The 27703-nt window shown below is 40.3% G+C and overlaps 1 long non-coding RNA gene across 1 annotated transcript; it reads left to right on the top strand.

Annotated features, from left to right (window-relative positions):
- The first annotated feature begins 406 nt into the window (after positions 1-406).
- On the top strand, positions 407-24839 carry LOC121057840. The gene is made up of 9 exons (XR_005813973.1): positions 407-854; positions 969-1112; positions 6099-6214; positions 8078-8182; positions 8869-9046; positions 9677-10373; positions 10908-10964; positions 21666-23635; positions 23874-24839. It is a non-coding gene; the product is annotated as an uncharacterized LOC121057840 (long non-coding RNA).
- Positions 24840-27703: the final 2864 nt, after the last annotated feature.

Below are 27703 nucleotides of genomic sequence, written 5' to 3' on the forward strand. Positions count from 1 at the left end.
GGAAGTCCCTTTAAAAAAAAAAGGGGGGGGTGCAAAAAGTCAGTCAGTGAAGAGACTGGAAAATAAGAACGTGTAGGTGCCATCTCTGAGGTAAAGCTGGTCCCCAGGTCCCAGCCCCACCACGTACCTCATCAGAGCCGGAGGAGAGCTCCGAGGCTGACACGGGTCTGCAGCCAGTGGCATTTCTGTCACAACTGCAAGCACACTGCATGGCCCAGAAAGTTTTCTGTCAGAAGAAACAAGAGAAAATATGATAGTATAATTTGTGGGGCTGAAAGCCCTCAGGCCGCAAGCACGTAATGCTCCAAAGCCTGGTCTCCCTCACAAGCCACTTGAGCAATGTTATCAAGCCTGACCCTCCCTGCAGGACGGCCCTGTAACTTGCAGCACCCAGAATTACCATGAGATAGTTTAACAGTAAGTCACCACAAACTCATCTTCCTGGCTCCACGTTAGCATATCTTCAGGGCAGGCAAGAGCAACGAGTCTTTGCTGGTGGCACCGCCTTGGTTATGGGACCACAGACCCGGGATGGGGCAAACGACAGGCGTGAGGAAGGAAAAGATGGCGCCGTGGTGCTTCAGGGCCTGTGGAAGGGGTGAGGAAAGAAGACAAGATGGCGCCCCCTAGCGTCGGGTTGGGGCCCGGCCTGGTTCTCTGAGGAGAAGTGGCGGGAAGGGGTGGAATAGGCAACGCCCTCAGCTAAAGCCTTTACTTTTTCCCCCAATCCATAAAATGAGTGGTTTTGGTGCTTTCAGAAAGTTATTTGAAGGGGAGAATTGTGTTATCTTCTTATGTACTGTTAGAGGTGGGGCAGCATAGGCTGGAATAGTGGGATTGGCTTGTTTCAGCAGGTTAGTCAGCTTTTAGTGCAAGCAAACAAATGTGAATGCTTAGTTGGAAAAATCGCTATTAGTTCAAGATGATGCTAGTAATATCTGTGTTTTTTGTTTTTTAATGTTGTGTAGGTGGCTTTGTGCTGATAAGCTCCAGGTAATCCTGCTTTGATAACCCCAATAAAACACAATGGCTGTCAGGGGATGGAGAAGATACAAGGTCCGTTGTTATTAACCAGGAGTTTGCAAACGTTCGGAGATTAAAGCTGCACTCCGGTAAGATGCACAAGGCAAACAAATTCCCTCGGCTTTGCTCTGCCTGTGTGTAGGCCTGGCTTGAAGCAGGGGGCCTCTGGGAGCTGTAGATGGAGGAAGCTGAGCTCACTGCTGGTGATCGCAAACGTTCTGTCCCTGAATCACGGGTTCACGGGTAAAGCTCATTTGTGATAGTTTCAGGCCGAATTCATCTAACCCAAGGGGGTTTTAATTTTCTTTTAGTAATCTTATTCAATGAAATAGCACAGGCTTTTTTTAAAATAAACAGCTCTGTTGTTTGATGCTGCTTAGATGCAAATTAGGAAGAAATAAGCTGAGGCTAATACTGTTACTTTTTTTTCTCTCTAATTTTGTTGCTTGAAATCCGATTATGTATAAAATTCTCAGACTCAAGATTCTCTTTAAATACCTGATATTGCAGGCAGCATATGAAGCCAACAACACTGTTGTTCCTAGTGCAATGAAGTTTTTGTGGTTTTTGTTTTTTTCACACAAGACTGCTGCTAGCCCTAATATAACTCAAACTGTACAGTAAGCACTAGTCTCAGTCCTAGAGTTTGCCAAAAAAAAATCCTTCAGTATCAATTAGACAGTTTTTATAGAGGCTAAAGGCTGAAGGTCATATGTGCCTTTCATGATGGCCAGCAGTGCTGCTGTTGTGCACAGAGGTAGTATTCTATATAGGGCTGATATTTTTCTAGTATTTCCCCAACCTTTTCACCTTTCCATGATAAGTACTAGGAAGAAGCAAAACTGAGCGCAGTGTCCAAAGTTACTCCAGATCTCCAGTGTGATTTCTCTATGCATACATTTTATCTTGCTGTGCTGCTGTTTCTCATACCAATCATCTGATCTAATTGTGTAGGGAAAGACATACCCATCTATTGCATGATCCTTATTTCCATTTACACAGACCTGGAAGGGATTTTTCCTTGCCAGATAGCTATTGTCATTATCAACAGGAACTAATTTTATTTTTCTGCAATAAAATGCAATATTAAAGTTAAAATGCATAGTGACTGTTCAGGCAGCACAAAAAAAAAATCATATAAAGGTTCTGTTACTTTAGGAACACTTATGTAATATGGAAGGAGGTGCCATGAAAATTACCTATTTGTCCAGCTGAGAATTCTTCTCCTATGTAACCTTTGTAATATGCTGATTTTTCCATGTGTATCATGACTCCAGCAGTCTCTAGGCAGAAAATGCTGAACTGTGAATGACTTTCCACCCCTTCAGGAATTCTGGCAAGTCTGAGTAATGATCACTTCCATTCTGAAAACAGCTGCAGCAAGGAAAGTATTGGCTTGCTAAAGATTTCCCTGACTAATAATCCCTTTGCATTTCTTTTATGTATGGCAGAGTGGTGTTGTCATTTGTCTAATAAAAAATGTTCTAAAGCTCAATAGGCCAGTGAAGATGTAAAGCAGGGTAGATCTTTATCTGCATGTGAAACACCTGTATTTAACCTATAGAATTTAAAGATAGTCCTGAAAATTTCATACCAGCTATTAAAATAATAACTTTCCGTGGGAAAGCAGTATAAATCATTGCTGCTTGTGTTGGTCGGCAGCTTTCTAATTTGTTCTAAACCAGGCAGTAATATTTCACTGTTCTTGTGAAACTCCACAAATATGTCTTTTTAAAAGTAGAAGACACTCTGTGTATCCAGAGTAGGCCAGACCCCAGTGTGTTTGTCTCCCTAGTTAGCTGTCTGTAAACCAGTTAAACTGTTCAACTGTTTCAGAAGAGTGTGCAGAAACGATAATGCATTATAGATTCAACTTAGGAGTCAGGGGTGTAGCTCCATTTTAAGGCATGCTTTAGGAAGTTTTGTAGCATTTCTTAATGAATACGACACATTTTCACACGTGGAGTAAGAACAATTCTCTCATCAAGAGAAATTGTAAAAATTCTTTGTTTAGAATTGAACTTTAAAAAATTTGATGTGTAAGGAAATCTCAAATGGCTTATAACAGTAAGGCTTGCTCTTCTGTTGTTCTTGCTCTTCTGTTGTTGAGAGCATTGTTGAAGTTAAACTCTTCCATTAAATTCCACTAAATAAAACTATCAGCATAATTCACCTGCTTGAGACTAATTCACCTTTACCCCATGGCTGTTGTACTGGGGTGACCTTTTATGAGCTAAGACATTATGTAATCTCTGGTGGGACCTAGGCCATCTTCATGTGTGTAAGAGTAGTTGTCATGTTATAGACTTAGACATCTCCCATCTCCAAAGCCAGACAACTGAACACACTAAGTTTTGGTTTGTTTTGATGGTCCATCTCACAATGTTTGTCATTAACTTTAGCATAATACACCTTTAAAAATATTTGTTAATGTCTCATAAAAGTCATTTCCAGGTAGCATTAATTCACTTACTTATGATTTTATTTATTTATTTATTCTTCATCAGTTAGCAAGGCAGTCTCAGTCTATGCATCCACAGAAGTAGCAGGGCCAGTCAAGAAGCTTTAAACTCATGCTTCTTCGTTAGAAGGTTTTTGCATTGTAATATTTTGGTTTTGGAATGCAAGTGATACTTGTATAACTTGGTCATGAGTCACATTTTGTCATCTTTAGACAGGCTGAGGTGGTACTCTTCTGGAGGAATAGTCCTGATGGCATCAATAGCTTAAATGTAATGCTGATTGATTAGCTTGGTTATCAGTAGAGGACTCTGAACTTCATTTATGATTTCAGCTTTCTACTTTTCATTCATGTTGAGTAGAGGAACTTCAGTGCTCTTTTCCTATGCATTATGTAGCCATTGAAAATTAGAAGCAGCATATATCAAGCCATGTACTAGAAAAGAGATTGCAAGGTCATCTGATCTGTCATCGTCTTCCAAAGAAGAATCATTGCTGCTCTAATCGCAGAACATGGAAGGTGACACAAGCTCTGCAAGTATCTTCTGCAGCCTGGAGACAGGGGTATCCATCAGAGACAGTTCTGTGAGATGACTGTGATATTTATAGTTATGACTTCTCTGTCTCTTTTGCTCTGGTTTCCTGTCACATAGCCTATGGCAATCACTACTGTCTCAACTATTCCCTTCACGTTTCTTAAGATAAAGGTATCTCTGCTATTCTGAAGCCCTGCCATGAATCCTCTGGCAAGTGGTTACCCACTCACTGACTCAGTGAACTGGAAGTAAGGAAACTGCTTACCAGTATGAGTAGGGGATTTGCAGTCTGGACATTTTACAAGTTGCACTGTTTGACCTTCAGCTTGGGTGGTCTGACCAATCTGCATGACTCCTGTTTAGTGTGTGGGAGTCGTGCAGCGCAGGATTATGCACATGTTTATCCCTGAGACCAAGGGAGTACATTAGTGAAACTGCATACACAGCATTGGCTAATAATGCCACTTCTGCTGGTGATGGAGTCAATGACTCGAAAGGGATTATGTTTGTTGACAGAGAGCACATCTGGCAGCCATACAGCCGTGTGCTCAAGAGGTCTAATTCTGTCCTGATTTACTCCCCATCCGGTCCATGGCTCTAACTCTTCCAGATGTGCCACATGTTGACAAATATAATTCTTTTATCAGTGACTAAATCAGGAATCAGGATAGAACTTAGCCTTCCGTTTGTGCCTGTAAGATTTTAACTTAACTTTATCGATACATCTGGGTTTAGGAGGCTGAATGTAAGTGCTTGCTATGTGTCTAAATCTATAATGTCAGTGCTTCTAGACTGGAATACAAAATTGTTGAAATAGGGCCTTCTTCAAGTTCCTTGTTTTATTTAAAGGAGTGTTTTTCCTCTTTAAAACGTTTAACTTCTAGGTTAGAACAGCTGCACTGTGTATATATTAAAAAGTTTGTGCGTGTATATAAAGAATGATAATACTAAGAACCTTTTGGCCGCATAAGAACTTTCCTTTTTCCCTGGTGTTGAATTTCATGATTGCTCAGTGCTGCAGCAGGACCAGCACTAGAGTACGGATTTTTTTTTTTTAATTTTTTTTGTGTGTGTATGTGTAGACAATGCTTTTTAGAAGATTTTCTAGCAGCTGTAATTGTTCTTAGGAGCGGTGTTGCTTAGTTGGGACTTACTTAGGCATATGATAGAGGGGAGCAACAAAAACTGTACTTAAAAAAAAAAAAGTCATTCTCATAGGGTGATGGCTCTTACAGAATCTTTTCCACACCCTTAGATGGTTCAGATATGTACGGGCAGTTCCAGTACTAAATTTCAAATTAAATATGTGATTTACCTGTGTCATCATTCATTCTAGTTTTATTTCTTTTGTGATTACTTAAACTGCTTCTTTTTATGGCAGCTCCTCCAAGTTATAAAAGGAAATATACCTAGCATGTATTAAAGGAGGTTCAGTTACGAAGTTGCATCTTACTTTTTACCCTGCTGTGACTGGTTTCTCTGTGTAAACTCATTGACTTCAGTGTACTCTCAGGAAAGCTTTCATTGCGTCTCGTTTTGTGTATAGGAATTCACAGCTTCCATCCTGCTGCTGTTTGGAAAGGAAGTCAAGTGAAAATCTGATGTACTTCTGGCAGGACAGTGAGAGTGCTTTCAACTACATTTAGAAAAACCAAGTGACTGACTGTTGAATTCAGGGAAAATACATTAAGTGTATTCTACTTGCATATATGTTTTCTATGACAATTCTACTTTTGCACTCTTTTTGGCCCTCTGATGAAGTAGAGGAGTGTAGCTGTCCCTTTTACAGATGAGGAAAGTATTTTTGACCAACTTGTGAATTTAGTTAAATGGGTTTCAGGCTTCCCTGCTCATTGATGTGCTTTTAATCTTGTATATTATATTTTGATATTACTCTTTTTTTATTGCACTTTAGATACCACAGCATGCTCTGTGTATTAACTGTACAGTTAGGTAGCTTACCTGCTGTCTGTCCATGTCCCTGTCCTGCCGGTCCTCTGTGTGTGTGAGTGTAAATAAAAATAGTTCTTATATTTCTGGTTGTAAGATACTGATGTATTTACTTTTGTATCCACGCAGAATTGAGATGATGGAATCATGAATGCAGAATAAATTTAATGGAGCTCATCTGGTAAGCATGAGCCAAAGGAATGAAAATAAAACTTGGAGCTGCATGCTTATGAGTGTAAAGTTAGGTAATGACAATGATTAATGTTTTTGATCCTTTTTTCCTATCTGTAAAACAGGCATGGTTATGTTTATACCTTTCTAACAAAAGCTTTGAATGGCTTAATTAATACTTTGAACATGTCAGCTGCTAATATGGGTGTTGCATCACTAAATCTCTAATTGCAGCTTTCTTTAGACTTTCATAGTGATCCCGAGTTTGATAACTCACCCCTTTTTTTTTTTTCTTAAGGAGAATATTCCAGTAAGTCTGCAATGGTTTTCTGTTTGTTTGTTTTTGTAAAATGTCAGCAATTTACAAGTATGTTGTAACTAATTTCTCCACTGTAATTTCCTTACGCTGAACAGATTCATTCTTCAAATACCATCCTCAGCAAGCTTGCAAATAAGTTTAAAATACATTATTTGGTACTCCCGACGAAACACAGTTTACTGGTATCTAAAAAAGGTGATAAGGACACATCAGGAGACTCAGAGCCTGTGCTTTTACTTACTTTGTTCCAAGTAGCACTTTGCTGACCTTTGGTTTTTTTCCCCGTTTTGTTGTGCACACTTCCTACTTTTTAGTCACATAGGGAGGGAAATGACAGCAACACATACTATATCAACTCTGGGCAACCAAGGAGCCAACAGACCAAGTTCTGGTCCAGAAGGTGCGAGGACATTCATTGGTGGTACTTTATCTGCTTTTTTTGTTGTTGTTCAGCCACACACAGGCAAAATTTCTGTTGAAAGAAAGTATAGCATAAAGATCTTGAATTGAATGAGAACCTAAGGCCTTCAAAGACCTTTCTCATCAGTTCGATAAGTTTTAAAGGTATGAGCTATAGGCGAAGGGGCAGGTGATTGTGCAAAATTATGAAAATAGTGGCTCTAAGCCTCCCTTTCACTACTCTGAGTTCAGTTCAACTCCCTTTGATGTCACTGGAGATATGTGTGTGAAGCTGTGCAATGCAGTAGAGAATCCTGTCTACACAAATTCTGCAGTTGTTTAAGACAAAATGATGCTTAATTAAATGCCTGCTGTGGGCTTCCCTGATAAGTTTATCGGATGTGCAGTAATACAACCCATCTTAACTTAGGTAATCAGAAATCTAATCAACACATTAACCCACAGAGCCATAAGTCTGGTTGTTATGATGAAAAACTGTTTTCCCACATACTGTGTTTCAGCTACCACCATTTCAGGTTCTCCCTTTGCTTCTCCTCATACTTAACCAATACTTTCTTTCCTTTCCACTTACCAGACATGCACTTTCTTGTTATTGTTGTTGTTAACAAATCTGTTCCCTGACATAAGCCATGGTGCACTTTACAAGAACAGATCTGCTTGGGGGTTACCTGAAAGTGTGGATTTTTTAGCTTCGAGATTGTCCTTTTTCTTAAGGAGCTACGTTTCCTACAGATACCTGTTGTGATAGGCCATATCTATATTTCATCAAGGACAGAAGGGACTAAAGAGGTTGCTTCTCAGCTCTACTCTGACCTTCTTGTTTCCTGCTAACGGTCAACAGTCTCTTGAATCTGAGAATTCCTTTTGAGAGTCAAAATCAATCAGACCAATACTTCAAATGCTTGGGTTTTAATGCCTTGGTTCATCTTAATCAAAAATGTAGCCCAACCTAATATTTACTCACTAATGTAAATTGTTTAAATATGCTAACGGTTATCTCTGTATTCATATTATTGTATTCTCCTGAAATAATATAAGCAAACATACCTAATAAAAACTGGTTTGTAAAGAATTTGCTTGACAACACTCATTTGAAAAAATATATCTATATCACTTGGGCTTGTCTGTTTCCACTGAGGATGAGCTGGCTTTCATGGATGCTGTTTAGGTCTGATCATTTTAACATTTGTCTCTGCAGGCAGCAGTGAACTGTGCTACCTATGTGAGTCAAACCCTCAGCCAATTTCTGGTTGCTGGATACCTTCTATTGTTTTTAATAGACAAAAGGACCATCCTACTCAGAGTAAGTGTATGCTCACAGTAATGTATCTTTTGCCTGGGAATATGTTTTCAGGTGTCTTGTGTAAAGAAGGTGGCAGGCTGCTTTCAAGTAAGGCAGTCTGTAGGAGCTCATCACGGCAGTGCGCTTCTGGTGGTACGTTTTCTGCACAGATAACTAGAAAGGGAAATTGGCTGCGTGCACTGCAGTGTGGATCTTGGCTTCTCTACTTAGAGCAGAGATAAGTCTCCCAGCCTCTGCCCGTGCCCAAAGAAGCTGACAAACCTGATGAATGGAAAAGCATCGTATCTCAGCGTCATGAAAAGCACAGAGGTGAACTCAGCAAATGTTACATTCTGAATGCGCTTGAATTATCAGCTGTAGCCTAACAGCAGCTGAGCAAATGGCTTGCCCTTGAGAATACAGCCTTCATAATCAAAGCCAGGGATGTGGCTGTGGATCTGTCAGTCAGACAGGTTATCTTGCCTTAGAAAATGATGTCAGCAGCAGGGTGTATTTGTGATACTTTGGGTTTGCATCTGTTTTCTTAAGGAGGAAAACTGTAAATCTTCTAAGTATTACAACTTTGAGGTTCTTGCCCTGTTCCCTTTAAAGAATTGAAGAGCAGCGTTTCTCCTCAAAGTAACTCTGTGCTCCAGAAGAGCAATGTTGCTGAGCACCCGTGTTTTTGACGGCATTTGTCTTCTCAGGAGCAGCTCTGCAAACTACTGTGCTGAGGCAGTAGTTGGGTGAGCACGTATTAGTGAGAGAAGAACCTGGAGCTGCAAATGCATCCCCTCGGCTTGCTCCACAGGGTACTCAAACAGGAGGAAGCCAGAGGGGAGAGAAGCTTGTGATGAGGAGACAGTTATACGTTGATGGTTAGAGGTACACCTTTACCTCTGTAACTCAAGATCTTGAGGTTAAACACATCTCTGTGCAGTGGTGTACATCATATGCATGACTTCTCCGCAGATAGAGTAGGGGAAAGAAACAGAATGTTAAATCCCAGAGGTTGCTGTATGTTTGGGGCTGTAACCTCGTGTAACTTTAGAAATTTTTCAACCTGAAAATTGAGAGAGGTAGCTGATTTAGTGCTACCATTAAGGGTAAGAAATTAATAGGTGAGATAGAGGCCTTCACACCTGTTATTCCAGTGTCTATGTGCAGTAGATATGAGCAAAGTAGCACAGAGCCTTTAAGGAAGACCTGAAAGAAGCGGCCTTATGTGAGTTTTGCCAAGACTGCAAAAGGGAGGAAAGATTTCAGGCAGTGGGCACTCAGCCCCACGGCTCGCAGCTTTGTTATTTCAGGAGAATTGTGTCAATGAAAAAAGAGTATTGCATTTCTTATCCAGGTGATCAGTATGCTGCATAGCATCTCTTGCCTGCCGCTTTCTATACATAAGTTTTATTTTTCTGAACACAGGTGATCTTTAAAAATATTTAGGGTAGTGTTGGTATTCCCCTTATTGCCTTCTCATCTCTTTTCCTGTCTTGTTTGGTGTATCCTGCTAAGCTCTTCCTCTTCACGTCTCGCTGAAGTGTGTGTGGCACTGCCCCTCGTTTGGCTACCTTCGCACAGGCCTGCTGATGGTGTAAGGTATTATTGCAAGCATGGAGATGAGAATAAAACTGGGAGCCGGAGATTCTGCTTCATGCTACTGGCTGTGCCGCCCGCTGACAGACGGACTTCGGTGCAATCCCTTCACTCGGAATGCTGAAGCACAGAGGGGTAACTTCTTAAGTGGCTTCACCTCTCTCTGCCTCGACGTTGCAGTCTTTTCAAGGGGAGATGATTACTTCCTAGCTCTTCAGCCTTGTTCAAACAAACTGTTGAAGACCAGAGGTCAGCTCACTCAGACTGATCAAAACTCACAGGTGGGAGAGGTCAAGTTGTTCTCCAAGAGGGAAACAGATGTTTGCTTTTTTGACCTTGATTTCAGCTGTATTTGGCAAGAGAAGCTAACTGATAACACAGGTGCCCCAGAGCATGCCTCTCAAAATGCGATCTCTGTCTCAGTGAGACCATCTTCATTTAGTAAATGAAAACCTACCATTCACAACCCAGGGCATGGGAGATGGCCTCTGCTGTTAATGATTTTGCTGATTAAAATATCTTGTATTTAATTGCAATGTGTGCTACTGGTATGTTCCAAGCAAACAGTGTGTCATCAGAGAAATTGGGGAAAGTGAGTTGTTTGCTCTGCCAAGAGGTCAGGCATTTTTCTTCATTTCTCACTGCGATCTATTTTGTGTGTTCCATATTCATGCACGTTAATCTATGTGGACAGTCTTTAATTATAGGCAAATGGTACTTACCACTTCACAAATCAATGCATCTGCTAAAATATGTGCTTGCATACAAGGAAAAAACTCCATGAGCAAAAATTAAAAGCTTTTCTTTGCACTGGAAGGCATCTTCATGACCTGGTGAAATCTTGCCTGATCTTTCAAGCAAGTAGCCTTCAAAGGAAAGAAAAATTATTTTCTTAACTCTGTAAAACACAGAACTAATTTATAGCAAAATACTCTTTTGATCAGAATAAACAAGGAGCAAGCATATCAGTGAAGTGTCTCCCAGCAGGCAGCTTTCAGTATGTATGTTCAGCAGATGCAGTGAACTATACTGCACTTGGGCCAAATTTCTTTGACAGTGAATGTATGTCTGTATGGGGGATGAAGGAGAGGCTTGCAAATTCAGTATCATGACTCTTAAATCCATGGCTGTGTTTTCGGCTGCCCTGCAGATGCTGACTTGAGTCACCTAAAACAGTGTTCGTCTGGTGCAGTTCTCTGAGCTGCAGGTAAAGCTTGCTGTTACAGGGTGTATGGGATGTTGAAGTTGCATGTGCATGTGTTCTGTATGTTTTAAATAGAAAATTGCATCCTAATCACCCTGAAGGAATTCACTTGTTTAGGCTGAAACAATGCCAGCAAGGAATGCATAGATGTTAATTAGCATACAGCCTGTTATTTACAGATATGAATGTGTGTGGGGTGTGGCTGCAGGGGTGGGTTATTTATGATGTTATGGACACCTGGTTCTCCTGCCTTGGAAATCCTTTCCCATGGCCTGATAACTATTTTAAAATTCAGAGATGACTTCAGATGTTTGAGGTGTTTACTTCAGGTAAATGTTTCCTTTGTAAATTGAAGGAGTGTGAGCCTGAACAAGTGAAATTCTCATTCTGAAGGCATAAATGCTTTTCAATCTCCTAGCTTTGCCACTGTGCTGTTTATAGGATGCTCTGCGACATGAAGGTAAATACAATGCTAGTTTTAATTTGTATTAATGTATGTAAGTTCTGCCTTTTTTTTTTTTTTGCTTAAAAACTGGTGTAGTTCAAAATGAAAGATTTGCAAAGAAGTATAAGGAAAAATCTTATCAGGATATTTTTAAAACATGAATTCTGAATTAATTCAGCTCTTTTATTGTTGTTTCATAAAGATGGGGAAAGAGGTTGGAAGCAAATAAAGTCTGGTTTAGCTTGTAATTTGTTCCTCTTTCAATAATATCCAGTGGAAAACTGTCGCATTTGTCACTATTAGTTTCTTAAAAGCAAAACCACTAAATTCAAAGCTAGTTGGTGTCACAGGTTTAAGCTCCATGTAGCATATGCATGTTTTGTACTTAAAATTAGTAGTCCAATTTGCTGTTCCTTTTCCCTTTGGACACTAACATATGCTTAAAGAAATGACACATAAGATCTTCCCTTACCAGATCAATGGTGTTATATCCCTGTATTGTGTATCCCCTCGCACTGTAGAACTGAGTATATACAACAGTAAAGGGTTTTGTCTGTATTCTGTTGATACCTAATAGGATGACTGTATTATCTTCATTGTTTATGATTGTACAGTGTTTTCTTGTCCTAAAACAGCTTCTCCAAAATAATTCAGAGTTTCATAGTATAATGTGACATTGCCTAGGCTAACAAGGGACACAGTGTATGGTCACAAATGTATGACCTCCTTACAAAAATCAGTTTATCTACCTGTCTGCATTTTTCAGGAGCAGCAGTTGTTAGAGAGCAGAGATTGACATTTGTATGTGAGGCTTTCTCCCTTCCAGGGCACTCAGGGCAGTTGTAAAAGGTTAAACTATGTGATAAAATATGTATTTAGGAGTGTGTGTGTATATACATGAAGGTATATGAACAAATCAAGGCATGGAAGTGCTGAGGTTCTTGGACCAAGACGTGAAGAAGGCATTAACTCTTCTCCGTTGCCTTGGTGGCTGTACCATCCTCCCTCTTTACACTGCCCACGTATTACACCTAGTCAGGGTATCAGATGTAGCTCTACAGCTTCTTCGCTACTCACAGTGTCTGAATCTTGCCTTGAGGCTTCACTCATCAGTTCTCTTCTTTCAGAGTCGAAGCTGCCAAAGCGGCTTACCTGGCAAATTAGATAGCTATAAATGCTGCCATCAAAAAGATCGTAAATAAGCAATTAGAGTAACTTGCAGTGATGTTCTGCTACGCTGACAGTTTGTGACAATCTGATGCATTACAAATGCACATTTTAGAAGTGTGCTTAAGCCTAGCACAGAAATACATAGGAACAGCTCAGCTCAAACATTGCAAGTGAGTGCAGGTGGATTGGAGCAGCAATGTGTTAGAAGACTAGTGATAATGATTTCTAAGGTGAGCAGCAAGAAGACTTATAGACTTACTGTGTGCAAAGAATTTACTAAGTGAGCCAAAGCTAGAGAGGTGATTTAATTGTATTCCCTGTAGAAAACACTAGCTAACCCAACTACTTGGATCCTAGACACAGATTGACACCGCTAACTGCAACCATCAGAGATTTCAGGAATCTTTGTCAGGTGTAAATGAGAGACTTGAGCATTTCTCTTTAAGTCAGTTGTTCAAATCATTTGATAATTAGATGCCCAACCCAGGGGAGTTCTTGAGTCAGACCTTTAAAAACATGAAACCCTAATGTGGGCTGCCTTATCAGACAGTTTAAGGAACCAAAACTGCAGGACTTGTTGCTAAATCGAGCTTTGTCTATGTGCCAAAGCTCCTCTTGTTGCTCTAGAATGCTACAGAGAGATTGGGATCTCTGGTCAAGCAGTTGTTTACAGCCATTTGTTCTGCTACTTTCTGTTTTAGCTCACTAGCAGGAGTTCATGATTCATATTAATGTGAAATACATGCTTGCTAATAGAAGTCATCGAACTTGTACCAGACCTAGAGTCAATACTGTGACCACTGTCACCAAAACTAGGAGAGGAAATGCTGCTAATGTGAATAATCCTATAATGAATAGTCTTTTTAATAGCCTCTGGCTTTGTATCTCATCCAAAAGGCCAGCATGTTTCCTAATAAATTAAAGGACTACCTAGCTCTTGCGAAGGTGTTATCACAGAAGCTTGTAAATTGCAATATCTGACATTAAGCAGGCTTCCTTAAAAAGTCTAGGTTAGTAACCTTCGCTTTTGATTCACCTGGCCCTTATCTGACTGCAACAGAGCATCCTCTCCTGCTGCACCACTCATCGGTAACACAGTGGTTGTGATCTTTGTTGTTGAAAGATCTGTAGAACTAAGAGCAAGCACCTTTTATAGTTTAAAAGGAAATAACATGTTTCCTAGCTGGAAGCTAACATGCGTTCACATTGTCTGTGAGTCAAGCACAGTGGAAAAAGTAATGCATGTTGAATACTGTGTTACATCTCTGCCTTCTCTTAAAGCATAGCAAAAGTAGAAATTTAGGCTGAAGAAAGCATCATGCACATTAGTGCAAATTTACTAGATAATACTGTTTGTATTTGATGAATTTGCTTTTTAGCTTGCTTACAAAAAAATAGTGTACACTGATTATTCTGAAAATAATCCTTCCAGGTAAAATGACAATTAATTTGCTACAGGTAGTGCTTAGGCAATTGCTGTCTCATTATGGTAATCTGCATCTAAAAGATACTAAAAATGTCTTGAATGAGTCCCATAATTATAAAAATAATAGTAATAATAGTAGATTACAAACACTTTCTGAATTTTGTTCCTGGCTGGGGAACAGAAGCGAATTGGAGGCTTGAGGCTGGAATTTAGCTGTTCTTTGTCACTGGCTGGGATTGGTGTGACCTCCTCAGGAAGACTGTAGGGAGGACTAAAAAAAGATGATTGATGGCAGGAAGGGACTTAAGTGAGACTGGCAGTTTAAATTGAGCTTCAGGTGTATTTGTGTCTACCTTTGACCCACCGTTTTTCTTCATTAGTGCCCACTTGACCTCATCTCCCCACCCTCCCCGACCCCATTATGGAGTTTCTCTGCCAGGTTTGGATCTGGAACCAATGACAAATATCACTGCATCATCTTCAGGCAGAGAGAAAATCTTCACTAGATTTCAGGAAGAACTGAAAAACAACTTTACAAACCAATTCATACAGGAATTGTTCCTCAACAGTGCAAGTCCTGCTCTGAATTTAAGTCGAACTTAATAAACCTTACAGCATGCAGCCAGAACGTTGTGGACAGCAAAATACTCAATGTAGCTTCAAAAAACAGTTGAACAAGCTTATCAAGAATAATTGAATACAAGGAATCATTGTTAGTTCAGGAAGCCCCTTGATCTGCAGCTCCACGGAGGCTGGCAAGTTGCTGCAGATGAGCAGTGAGGTTTCCCCTCTTCCTATGTTTCCCAGGCTGTCTGTGTCAGGGTACCAAGCTAGTCATACACGTTCTCATACAGGTTGATATAAAACCTCTACTGAAAATATTGGCTGATTTGTATTGCCCAGCTCTACCTCAGCCTTACAAACTTTTTTTCCCTTGTTTTTTTTTTGGTTGTTTTGTTGTTTTTTTGTGTGTGTTTTTTTTTTGTTTGTTTGTTTTTTTAAGAATGCACTAGTATGTTTTATGAGTTGGATCATTTCTTCTCAGGATGGATGTTTTTGTCAAGTTCTTCAAGATCTGAAAAAGGAAACCAAAGAAAACTTCAGATATGCCTGTCTGCCCCAGAAGGGCTATTGTTCTGTTAGTTAGGAATGAGACTAATTGAAATCTATCTCAACTTAATTCTTAATGAGATGCCCTCTGTGACTGATTATTTTTAATAGTTGATTTATGATCCTCTGGGAAAAATTTAATTTCTTAACTACATTTATAGCAAAAGGCTTCCATGTGGGTACCAAGAATTTGTAGGATTTAAGTCCTAGATCTAAAGCTTAATTTTTCCTAAGGTAAAGCAATTTTATTATGATGATCTCATAGTTAATCCTAGTGGCTGTTTCCTGAACCCACATCAGTGCTTTTTTAAAATTCTGAGGTGGCTTTTGCTCAACACTAATCATTACAGAGCTCCTCTCCTTTTTGTTAGTGCCAAACAAAATCTAGCTGTAAGCTATAGGGACTTAACAAATCATCAGTGCCTGGGCAGAGAGGCAATTGGTTTTTATCTTCTGCTCTCAATTTCTTAATGTCTGAACAAGCTGTGGCAAGATAACTTGCCATGGGAGTTTTCATCTGAACTTACCCGAGGCTCTGGTTGAAGCAGACCCGAAGTACTGGGAACCAGGTGTACCTCCAGAGGAGCAGTAACTCATACACGGCGCCTTGGTTCAGCAGACTGCCCAAGTCAAGCAGTGCCACTAGAAAACAATTTTCCCGGCACCCACCAGATTATGCACGTACTTCAGATCAAAATGGCATCAGAGACTGCCGTGGCAGTCATCACATGAGATCAGATTGGATGTGGAGCAATATCCAACTTTTTTTTCCACTCAGTTAAGAAAGATTATGGCTCAGATTTGGATATTTTCCAGATCCCTTGAACTCTACGTTACTTTGTCAGGAGTTTCATTGATCTGAAGGTAAAGAGATTACTCAGGTTCAATCCCTACAAACTGTTCTGTCACCCAAACAGCACATTCCTGCAGGAAGTTCAGGGGGGCCTCTCTAGGCTGGTTTACATGACACACAAGAAATGCATAAATCTGCCTAGGTAGGTTTAATGAATCATGATTCTTGCGTGTTAGAAGTAAAATCTGAATAATGGTTAACACAAATAATCCTTGCATATAGTCAGGTTGGTTGTCAGTGTGCTAGAAAACCAGTCCACAGCCTCCTCCTTCCTACCACGGCAGTATGGTAGCGATTGACGGATTGCTTGATTGGCAAATGTGCAAGGATTGGGATAAACTTCCAATGGGAACTTTGCAATATGGAGAAAACTCATGCTTATCTTTTTCATGCAAGTTAGCCAAGAACATTTGCATCCACATCAAATGTCTGCACTCAAGACGGAAGACTAAAGTAGAATACTTTTCATTATCCTTGTCCCCTTTTCTCTGAGAACAGGGACAAAACATCTCAAAGGCACTTAGAGAATTCTTCCTTTAAATAAAAAAAAGATCTGGGGGGGGAGGAACAGGTTAGTAAATGTATTAACTGAGCAAGAAGTACCTCAGAGCCACTGTGGAAAGAGAGAGCTGCTGAAACGTATGTGACATTAACAGGTTGAAGAGTTTGAATAACGTGTTCCTCTACTAAGGCAAAACTAATCTGGAGGTCAAGCCTTCATGGACTTGGTAGCAGTCCTCCATGGAAGGCTGTAACTAAACTCTAATAACGTTTTCCTTCTAACTCATGTGTGGATTAGATGGAAGGTTATAGAGTTTTGAAGCCTTCTGATGACTCAGCTGAAGTGGGAATAGATGGCTCACTGCTGTGTGGGGGTAGATCTTGATCTAGATTCCACTTCACCTCAACAGAAAACTCATGTTCTCAATAAAGAACTGTCTGTATGAAACTATTCTTTGCACACTCCTTTCTTTGTGCAGATAGGTCTTTTTTTCTTTTTTTTTTTTTGTACTTGTTTTTCCTAATTAGTCATCTCTGAGGGTTTAAAAAATGTACATTTTTTGCAACACATGAGTGGCTGGCTGTTCAGTAACTGCTTCCTATCTGTAAGTTGTCCTGACAGCATCTATCGATCCACAGTGCTTGGACATCTGATGTTTCTGTTCCCGATTAACTTGATTTAAATGACTGAAGGGTGACTTAGCCATCCTGTAAGGAAAAAGCCTGACTTGAGTTATATCTGGTAGTGTGCCGACAGCCCATACAGCATAGTCCTTGTACTACAGATTTCAGGAAAAAAGATAAAAAGAATTTTTTTCCTGCAATCCATTGATATCCAGGACTATGAGATCTATGTGGAGTTCCATGCACACAATGTGTGTTTTGGAAGCTTATTTATTTCCCTTTCAGAGTTGGAGTTTAAATATAGTTGACTCTGCATGTTGCTTTGAGATTTTAAGTGGCAACAGGTTCAATGTGGTTGATGTTGCACGTGCAGATTGTATTCATATAATGAACACTGTGTCAACGTTTATTTCTTCCTACATGATGTATGAGCTCTTTTTTGACAGGCATGTTATACAAATTAGAGCAAGTGAAGCACTATCTAGGAGTTGAATATTGTTTGAGGTATTTTTGCAGCCCATCCTTTTCATTATTAAGTGAAAAGGTATTGAAGGGCTGTGTTGCCCTTTTTGGAGTGGGAGTTAATCAAATTTCCTGTGTGTGTATTCTGGCAGGAGAGCAATTTAAATGCTGAAGGTTTAGGCAAGTGTAATTTCAACTGGTTCTTGATTTGTTGGCCTCGTAAAAGCAGGTGGGGAACTGGAGCTTGGCTTGACTGAGTTGTGTGTTTGTACACATATGTGCTGCCTTTTGCTTTCTGATGCAGCATTAGCAGCAGCTTCTCTATCATCCTATTGCTGTCTGTAAGCACCTGATAAGGAGCAGGAAGCACTAGAAGATAAGGAGATGGAAGCTGCCACAGCTTTCAGCCTTGAGCGTTTGAAGGGGCAGCTGAGTCTTACAGAGAAAATTGAGTGCTGCTTTCTTGTAATACCCTTTTGCAGAAGGAGAGCCTTGGGAACATGATGCTTCTCTTGACTCCTCAGTGCAGTTCCTTGTACAAAATGCTAAAGGTAAAATATTGAGCCTTATTCTATATTATGCTTAGACCTGTCATGACCCAGTTTGTATGCTGAAAACAATACAGCTTTATATAATGCAGAGATGTGCAGAGATATTTATGCAGAGATGTGGTTGTCTAAGTATTTGGCTTGTTAAAGTACATTTTTTTCAGAACCAGAGAGCACTTGGCCAAGTGGAGGACAGCTGGACAGTTTCCCAATAAAGTTCTGCTTTGCACAGCCAGGAATAGCAGGTTTGGGCTGGGAAGCTCCTGTGTATGCTTTGCTGTTACCGTTTCTGAACCACCAGAAGGAGGGTGCCAGGGTGGCCCATGGTTAAACACGGAGCAGTGCAATGGGGGACACACACAGTCCTCTGCCCTTTATCTTTCAAAATACAGGAAAGTCAATAAGAAATCTGTACTCTCACCCTGGCATATTACAAGACACATTAATTCTTTATTTTTCTTTTTAGTTCAGTCTACTACATGATATCCAATTAAACTCAATGGAGGCTGCAAGACCTGAGTTCAGTGTAACAAAATATTAAGTATCAATGAGGCCTATGAACATTTAAAAAAAAACAATCTGCTGATGTTATTTGTAAGCTTGTCACACACACACACACACACACACACACAAAAAGGTAGGTCAGCAGTTGTTGGTTATGTAGCCTGTTCTTTTTACTACAGGCAATTGCTGTTGGTCTGTCAATAGGGGTGTCACTTGGCAGAGGCATGGGAACCTGTGCTAGTTCAGGGTCACTGTGCCTGAGACTGGCCATTGAACAGCTTGCAGTACCATATAACACCGATACAAGGATACCAAACGTTCTTAGTTCTTCCCAGCTTCCTCCACGTTGTCTCCAAACCACGTCTTAGAGGACTAAGTAGAAGTGTGGGCAGTTATCCTGAGCCAAGAGCTGCCAGTGTAAGACAGCTTTGCAGATGGCCAAAAAATATATATATATTTTTTTAAGTCAGGCTTCTGGAACTGTGCTGGAGCTCTGATGGGTGTGTACAGACAGCCATAACGTCAGGCTAATACCCCTGGGATAGTCCCTGAGCTGAATACACTTCCATCCGTATGTCAGACTTCCTCTCACAAAGAGACCGTGTATCTGAGGTTCTGCTGCAATTTGTCCAAGTGAGAACAAATGTCCATTTTCTGTTTTTAAATTAAACAAATGAAACATCAGGGAATATGGCTATGCTATTTGTGTCTAGAAGCTGAGATAGTACGGCACAGATTCTGCCCCTTTAAAAATATGGTAATATGTTAATTGGAGTATATGTTGATGAGAACTGCATGGGAAGTAGCTAACTGCCTTAGAGGAGACTTCATTGCCTATTTTGAAATTCTGGAAATGCTTCTATTGCATGATGAGGGGTGGAAAAACAAAGACCAAGTATACATGAGTACTGATAAAGAGGTGCTGTGAATCATCTTTGCAGAGCAATGAGAATGGCAGACCTGCTTTTAAAAATAATATGATTATATCGTTTTGCTTCATGGTTCTGCTTATTGTCCCTGAGTTTACTTGGGGAACAAAGGGAAACACTAATATGACAGATAAATCATTGTCTGCCAAATGGTATAGAGAGCAGTAAAGAAAAGAAGTCATCACTTTTGTCTCCAAAGCCAACAGCACTCTGGCAAATTCAAGGTCACCCATGGGTGCTGGGTAGAAGACGAATGACTCGGTGGTGGTTGAGAGAGGGTGTTTGCTGCAGTGCCCGAGTTCACACCATGCAGTCAGAGTCATCTGTCTTCTGGAGGCCTCCTGAACAACCACGGTGAGGCCAAGGTCGCTGAAAACTGCTTGGATAATAGATGTTTTCTCCATTGTAAAGGGCAGGGAATTGCTGAATAGGACAATTAATGGGCACTACTTGGGAGTGGGAAGGTGAGAGGAAAGGGTCAGGTGAGCTTTTCTCAGCAGAAAGTTTAGTGATTTCCTTTCATAGCAAATGCTGAATGGAAAAGGCACAAAAGGGGGGGGATGGGGGGGGGGGCAAAAACACCTTTCAGAGTAAATTGGCTACGTCAGACTAGGTGCAAACCTCCTGTTGTGTTGTCCGTGTGTGGCCTATTGACATGCTACATTTTCTTAGCTAGCCAGACTTGGAAACCCACTGAAGCTGACACATGCTCAGATTTATATGATACATTCTGAAAACCAAGCCAACACCTTCAGAACAAATACAACTAGCATAGCTCCTACATGATGGGAAACAGTGAGGGGTAGTTTCTGTGAGTACTTGTAATTATTGCTATCTTTAACTTTTAATTTATTCAATTTTTTAATGTATCATCTTGAACATCTGCTATAAAGATATTTGGGGTTTCCAAATGAGAACAGAAACCAATGAGATCAAAGGATGAAAATCTCATTAAAAAAGAATGTTCACTTCTGCACTGTCATACAAAGTTTCGTTTCTAAGAATTACTAATACACTCAAATGAAACTGAGAATCCCAAATTTCCTTAACGCTCTGGAAAATATTATGGTTACTGTTTTGCCTAACCCTCATTTCTCAATCCCGATAGGTCCATGCAATGGAGTCAGTGTGGAAGAGAGACTGCAAAATACATTCCTGCTCTCCTAACATTGATTTAGTGGCCATTTCCCTTAAAAAGTGAAGTTACAAAAACGGGCATACTTTTATGCCAGGGAAAATTCTTTGTGGCTTAGCTGATGCAGATTTAACTGTGCTAGCATAGCTATCCCTCTTTCACTCCTTAATCTAAAATTAAAGTGACTTTTATTTTGCAGAGATACGTCTGGAGCTGCGCTGGGCAACTGAACTGCACTGAAAGGGGTATTGTGAAATAGTTCCTTTGTAGTAGCTATGGAGCTCTGTTTCCCCTAGGTATAGAAAGGCCCTCGTACATTCAGTATCCCACCAGTTCTTTAAATAAATCAATTTATTTCTTTCTTGAAATCCTGCAAAACTGAATTTGAAAATCCAGCTGGGTTATGTATGTAACAAATACTCTCCATCTTTAAGGAACTTGCATTGAATTAGGAAAAAGACATGTAGAAAAAAAAAACTCAGAGTGGGGAAAATGCTAAACTGAACTGTAAACAAAATAAAAAGCCAAAGCTGTAATGAAGAATACAATTGAGAAATATTTTCCTATTAGATACCAGAAACTATTCTTAAAGCTCTACAAACTCCTTTGCCTTGTTTCCTTTCCAGTGCATACAGGCTGATTTCTAACGAAATATGATCCCAGTAAATCCTGGGTTTATGGTGAGTTGCACTGACCCCATGAATCTTGTTTTTAAGGGTATTCTGCTAAGCCTTCTGGAAGATATTTGTTGTCTTTCATTGCTGCCTTCAAAAATAACTTTTCAATTTATAGAGACTGCAGTACATCTGACCACTTTTAAGCATGTGCTTCAGTTCGTGCGCTCAACAGAGCCTTCAAGCACATGCTAAGTCCCTTTGATATCAGGCAGACTTTAAGAAGGGGTTAACAGTAAGCACACGCTTACGGGCTCTGGTAGATGCTCACAGATGACTGTCACAGTTTTGGGCATCATCTCTGTTGTTTGTACCTCTTCTAGGCCAGAACCTTCTGCTGAACCACAGCAGCGGACGGAGAACCCGTGCAGTGCCAAGTCCTGAAGCCCTGTGCACGTCTCTGCCTGTGCCTCCTGTCTGCTCCCTGCACAAGACCCTGCGATTAGACTCCGTGCCTGTGTTGTCGGGTTTGCTGGTTTCAGGGAAGCTTACCGTACACAAAGAGGAGCTATTTGTTTAAATGGGTCTGTAGGGAGAGATGACTGCAATAATTGCAGGCTGTTAAATATGCACGTTTGAAAGTTAATTCATGTACTGCATTCAAAGCCAAATATCCAGGACAGATAACTGTTTTTAAAAATAGCCTGGTTATTTAGCCTGGTTATTACAAAACAAACAAGGGAATATAGATGAAACAGCAAAAGCCCACCTGATTCCAGTACTATAAAAATGTCAGTGACATACAGTAGGGGCCTTCATGCCTATTTAACTATTGCTTTTCTTCCAGAAGGTGTCAGAAACAAGCCTGTGCACCGTCAGGCTTAGGCACTAGTAGTGTGCTGGCGCTAGGACAGGGGGAAGGTGGTAGTGGTCCAAATCAGCTCCTTATGCCTGAACTCAGCTTTTTTTTTTTTTGTTCTTCTAGATGTGAAACTTTTGTGTCTGAGTGTGATTAAACAGAATACAGCCACGTCAATCATGCTCATGTCCAGGACAGTTGTTCCAGTAGTAATTCCTCAAGGCTTGCGATCAGAAAGCGGAGAGCTGTGTATACAGAACAACATATAGCACAGCAGGAGGAAAGAACAACTATCTTGCAAATGTATACATACGTGTCTATATGCAGGACATAGCTGTGAAACGCTGACCTTTTCATTCCCCCTGGAAAGTACTGGCAGTACTAGCTTCTTCATTTCCTTTTCTGCTGTTTGCTGTATGAGCTGCAGCAGTGTGGCCTGGCTGCTGCTTTGTAGTTTGTGCTCCCAGAGCCAAATATTGGTCCCAGTGAAACCAAGGGAGTTCTGCCCTGCAAGGGAGGGGGAACCTCTGTGAGGAAGATTACAACTTGGCCTTGATAGGATCCAGTAGATGTAGCCAGCAACATAAATCTAATGGCAGAGCTCTGTATTTCCTTGTAAACGCAGCTCTCTTGAGGGTTAGTTGGTGGGATGTGCATTTGTTTTGATGTTTGTTAGATGATATTATCATGACAGAGGGTTGTTTTAAAACCAGATACTGCATTTACACAGGTCTTATGGACATCACTTATAAAGATAATATACCCTCTGCAACCAGCTGAAATTGGATGCAGAGCCAGGGAAATGACCTGGCTGGCTGTTCAGTGAGCAGAATATTTCCCTGTGAGCACTGATTGTAGTCAACATTGCTTTCCTGTTGATAGGAGTATGTGTGAGGTATGTGCTTTCTGCAGCAAGAGTGTTTGGTCTTCAGCTTTCCAATTAACTGTGGAGCTTGTCTGTGTCCCCATCACGTGTCACCCCCCAGACTCCGCCCCCGCCCAGTCTTCTCAACAGTAAAATTCATTCCCTTTATTCCAGACCAGTTCCTGACCAGTTCCAGTCTAACAGAGGTGTCAGAAACAGTCATTTATTTTACTGTGGATGAATAAATTAAATAAATGGTTTGCCATTGTTTCCTTATGGAAATTATATTGTCTTCAAGGCCTGACCCTAAGAAATAATAGGCTTCTACATTTGATATGAGTAGGCATATGCCATTCTTCATATTGAGTTCTTAACGTGTTTTCTAAGACAAAATGTAAGTGGATCATGGAAGCAGGTACATCCCTGATGCTTGTGGCCTTCTGGGTCTCATCTGTCCATCTGAGGCCCCATGTGTGCCTTCTTCCTTTGTCTCTTTGATGAGCAGTAACACAGCAGAGTACAGTATGTAATCACTTGTCTCTTCTCAGTTGTAGAGCAGAAGAGAATCTTGTTTGTAAGGTGAAAGTCTTCGAGAGATGAATAAAGGTTACAGAGAGAAGGTTTGACAGGTATCCTTAATGATACTTTTTGGCTTAAAAATACATAGGTGAATGTTTTAAATGTGTGCAACACATTGTCATCTGACTGTACAAACTTCTGTTCAACAAAATACTGTGGACGTGACCCTCTGGAACTATATTAATGTTCATCTGGCAAAGTTCTGGAATTTCATAATCATATAGTTGTCACCAAGATCTTTTTCTTTCCCTTCTATTTTTATATTAATGGCATCTGTATTCTGTGAAGGTTTTGCTATACTTTGCTGCTGCATAATGAAAAATGATGAAAGTCAGCAAGCCCATACTGAAAGAAAGTTTAAGCCATGTGGAGACTTCTGTCCACCTGCTTGGAGAAGAAAGGTATATGCAGGAGTGAGCAGTGAGTCCTGTATTTGGGTGCAGGTTGCAGCATTTTTTTTTTGTGGGTTTGAAAGTTGCAGGTGTGGGGAGGGAAGAAAGTAAACTGCAGCACTGACACTTGGAGGCTGCAGTTAGGAAATCTGTCTTATCCTCTTGCACAAAAATTTACAGTTTTCCAAGTCATTGGCATAACCATGGAAAGTCGACAGCATGATGTGTTGTTACCTCAGCTCTAGTGTAAACTTTTCATCGTGGAAATGTAATTGATGCTATCTTGTTCATGGCGGCTCAGTGTTGTAATGGCAGTGCACTCCAATGAAGAGTGGAATCTCAAGATGGAGAACATGCTCCTAACTCACATCCTGGGGTAGAGAACATACAGCCATGCTCTAAAGAATAAGTTTAATACATTTTATGTATATCATCAATACAGGTTCAGAACAAGATAATGCACAGTGGTTAAAGCCACTCGATGTACTCTTCTTGTATTCCTCATTGAAGAGCGTGCAAAAAGATATTAGAGTGACAAGTGAAATACAACATTCTTTGTTCTGTCCTGATTTGTCAAGGGCATGTGAACTGCATTGTTCTGTTGTCGTTTGGAGGGTAGTATTTTCTCTGTGCTCCCTCTGAGGCTACCAGAGTGTGTCATGAAGGAGAAGTACCCAGGTGGCTTTGAGCACATACCTGTCTCTAGCACCCTTCAGCATACTTGCTCAGTAATTCCAGGCTCATAGATAGTAAAAGGATGTTCTTTCTTGAGAGGTTATTGGGAGGAATTAATCAAGAATTTCTTATTGAAATGTCTCTGTTGTAAAACGATAATTCATTAAAATCAAACATGTTTGCAGGAGAGGGCTTGTTCTGAGACTATCCTATCACATTCTGTCTTTTTAAATCATTTTTACAGGAAAGGTTTTGACATTGTTGAAACATCTGCTTTGAACAATTTCTTTTATAAACTCTCTTTGAAACATGTAAATGGAAGTCTAAATTGAAAAAGATAAGACAAAATGAACAGTTTCACTGAAAAAAATCAAGCTGAATTTTTCATCCCAAATTAAATGGGGAAAATATTTTTTAAATCGCATTCATGTTGGATGGAAGAATGTTTCTCATTCTGTTCTAAAAAATAATGAATAATCTAGCTGTAAATAAGTGAACAGAGAGCAAAATGACAGTTAATTTCTGTTCTTTGTAGAGAGAGTTTAACTCCTGGTATCTTTACGTTAGTGTATGATGTTGCAGTTTAACATTCCTGGAGTGTTCTCAGGACCACTGAGTCCCTCCTGGCATTTGCCCTCACTATGTTTCTGTTCATGCATGACCTTTGAAACTGAATTCTGCACACCTCAATCAAAACCCTGTGGGAATTCCAACTTCATAAAGATTGCAGGTTCAGTACTGTGGGCTGCTTGCTGCTACTCGGTAGTAAATCTATATTTCTTGTCCAATTTCAGATGCAGGTGTTGCACAAAGTGATAGATCAGCATAGCAGGAACCAGCTTCTAGCTTAGCTATGATACTGTGAGGGCAAACAGGGTTAATAAGGAAGACATCTGTAAATTGGCAAAACATGGTGCAAGAAAACATCACAACTACAGAACCACATCAGTCTTTTCATTACATCTCTCATAATTGTTTCCACACATCTTACCAGTAGGTAGGTAATGTGCCTGAAAATCAGAGCTAGTGTAAACTAATATTATCCCAGAAAGGTCTGGTGGAGTTGTACTATTTCATGCTAGCTTCCCAAGAGGGACTTGCACAAAAATGACCATAATACAGAAATGACAATGCTATCCTCGCTGCCTAAATTTGCTCCACCTGCTGCTGGAGCAGATGAAACTGGATGTAATATGAAAAATCTGCTATAAGAAGTTTCTTTGAAACATCTCTGCAAAAGCAGCTGGAGCTATAGCAACATGCTTCTCATTTAATTGCAAGGATTTGGGGCTGTATTTGCTTTCTGCTTAAATATAATCTACAAGTGAGGGAAGAGAAAATAATTATTTCTGAGGTGTGCTGCTCGGATGCAAACCCCAGCGTTGGTTTATAGCCATTTTGAAAAGCAGCCACAACACAACTGCCTTTCTCCACGCAAAAAGATGGGGACTCTGCTGTGCCGGGGAGGCAGCCTGCCTTCTGTCGGCTCAGTGCCTTAGCAGTGCCACTCTCTCCAGACAGTCAGGACAGACTCCCTTTAAAGGAAGGGGGAAGGAAAAAAAAAATAATAATTTTAAAGAGGAAAAACAAACCTTTAATAATTCCTTCAGCAAAGGCAGTTAAAGGTACTTGGAGTCTCGAACAGAAGTTCCTTTTTTTATTTTGTGAGTAGGAAAAAAAAAAAAGCTTTGCATTAGTGGTCTAAGCATGATATTTCTCATTTTCAAGCCATTTATGTTCAGAGAACTTGATTCTTTTGCAAGCCCATGTTACTTGCAAGATACCTTTCTAATGAATCTTGGCTTCTGTGTTGGACAACAGCATAATAGTCATATTCTTCTTGCCTATCGGATGAAGCCTCCTGTGATCATGTTTGATATCTTCTAATTTGTCATGGATATTTCTGTGTTTTCAAGAAATTGTTTAGACTGAAAGTTAGAAAGAAACAGACTTAAAAGGCTATAAATATGCCAATGATTCTGAACGCAGAGGAGACAAGTGTGCCAAAATCTGAATTTGAAGTGTGACTGAATAAAACTTTACAGGATTATATTATGGACCTTTCTCTTACCAATAATGAAAAAGCTTATAGCCAAGCTTTAACTTCATACAAAGCTTGTAAGTATCCACAACAGTACTGAAGGTGGGTACTAAGGGGTTGCTAATGAAATCACAGCTTTCTTGTGCATCAGATGCAGATACATGGGTGCAATATCCTAATAGAAACTATGACATGGGGCGAGTTTGTATTACTGGTTTGATCCGAGCAGATTTCCACTGACCCACTCTTTGGCAAATAGCCCCTCCCTCTCACCTACTGGCTCTTGAATTTTCATGGCCTTCTCTAGCCTTTCAATTTTTTAGCTCAAAAACCTGATGGCAAACACAGCCTGGGACCGGACCAAAGTGTCTCTGCTAACCTTCCTTTGGATAATTTCTTGTGAAGGTTTGATGGCATGGCAACGTGCTTTAACTCAGCCCTCTGTATGTGGCTAATGCATGGGTCATTGCTCCTTTCTCCCTGGGCAGTTTCCTCTGGAGTGGCTTGTACATCAGTAAACCCTAATGTGCAAGGCACTGTCCCTTGTTGCCACAGTAGAGATTGTGTACAGCAAATGGGGGGCATAAAAATGTCAGTCACATAATACTGATCCACAAGTAAAGCTTATTTTGGACCACAGAAGGACCTAAGATTAGGTAATGCCATGTTTTTTGAAACAACCATGGTTCAGATTTTAATCCTAACTGCAGACTCATGTCAAGGTAGCTGTGGGCTCACAGCTTGTTTGTGGACTCATTACTTGATTACTTGGAACCTCAATTAATTTAAGCTCAGCTGTGTTCCAGCAGGCAATGTCTGCAAGACCTTGTCTTGATCCTGTTCTCATGGCCTGTGGCTTATTTTATAGCTAGGCATATGAACATATCCAGAAAGTAATTCTTTCATTTGTTTTTTCCCCAAGTTTGATAGCAAGCTGATAGCGCTGCCTTGGGAAACAGAATCAGGAGGAGGCACAGTTCTCTTTGGACTCTAAACATCTACAGTGAAAC

The sequence above is a fragment of the Cygnus olor genome, chromosome 20 (genome assembly GCF_009769625.2).
Source record: "Cygnus olor isolate bCygOlo1 chromosome 20, bCygOlo1.pri.v2, whole genome shotgun sequence".
Classification (NCBI taxonomy): Eukaryota; Metazoa; Chordata; class Aves; order Anseriformes; family Anatidae; genus Cygnus; species Cygnus olor.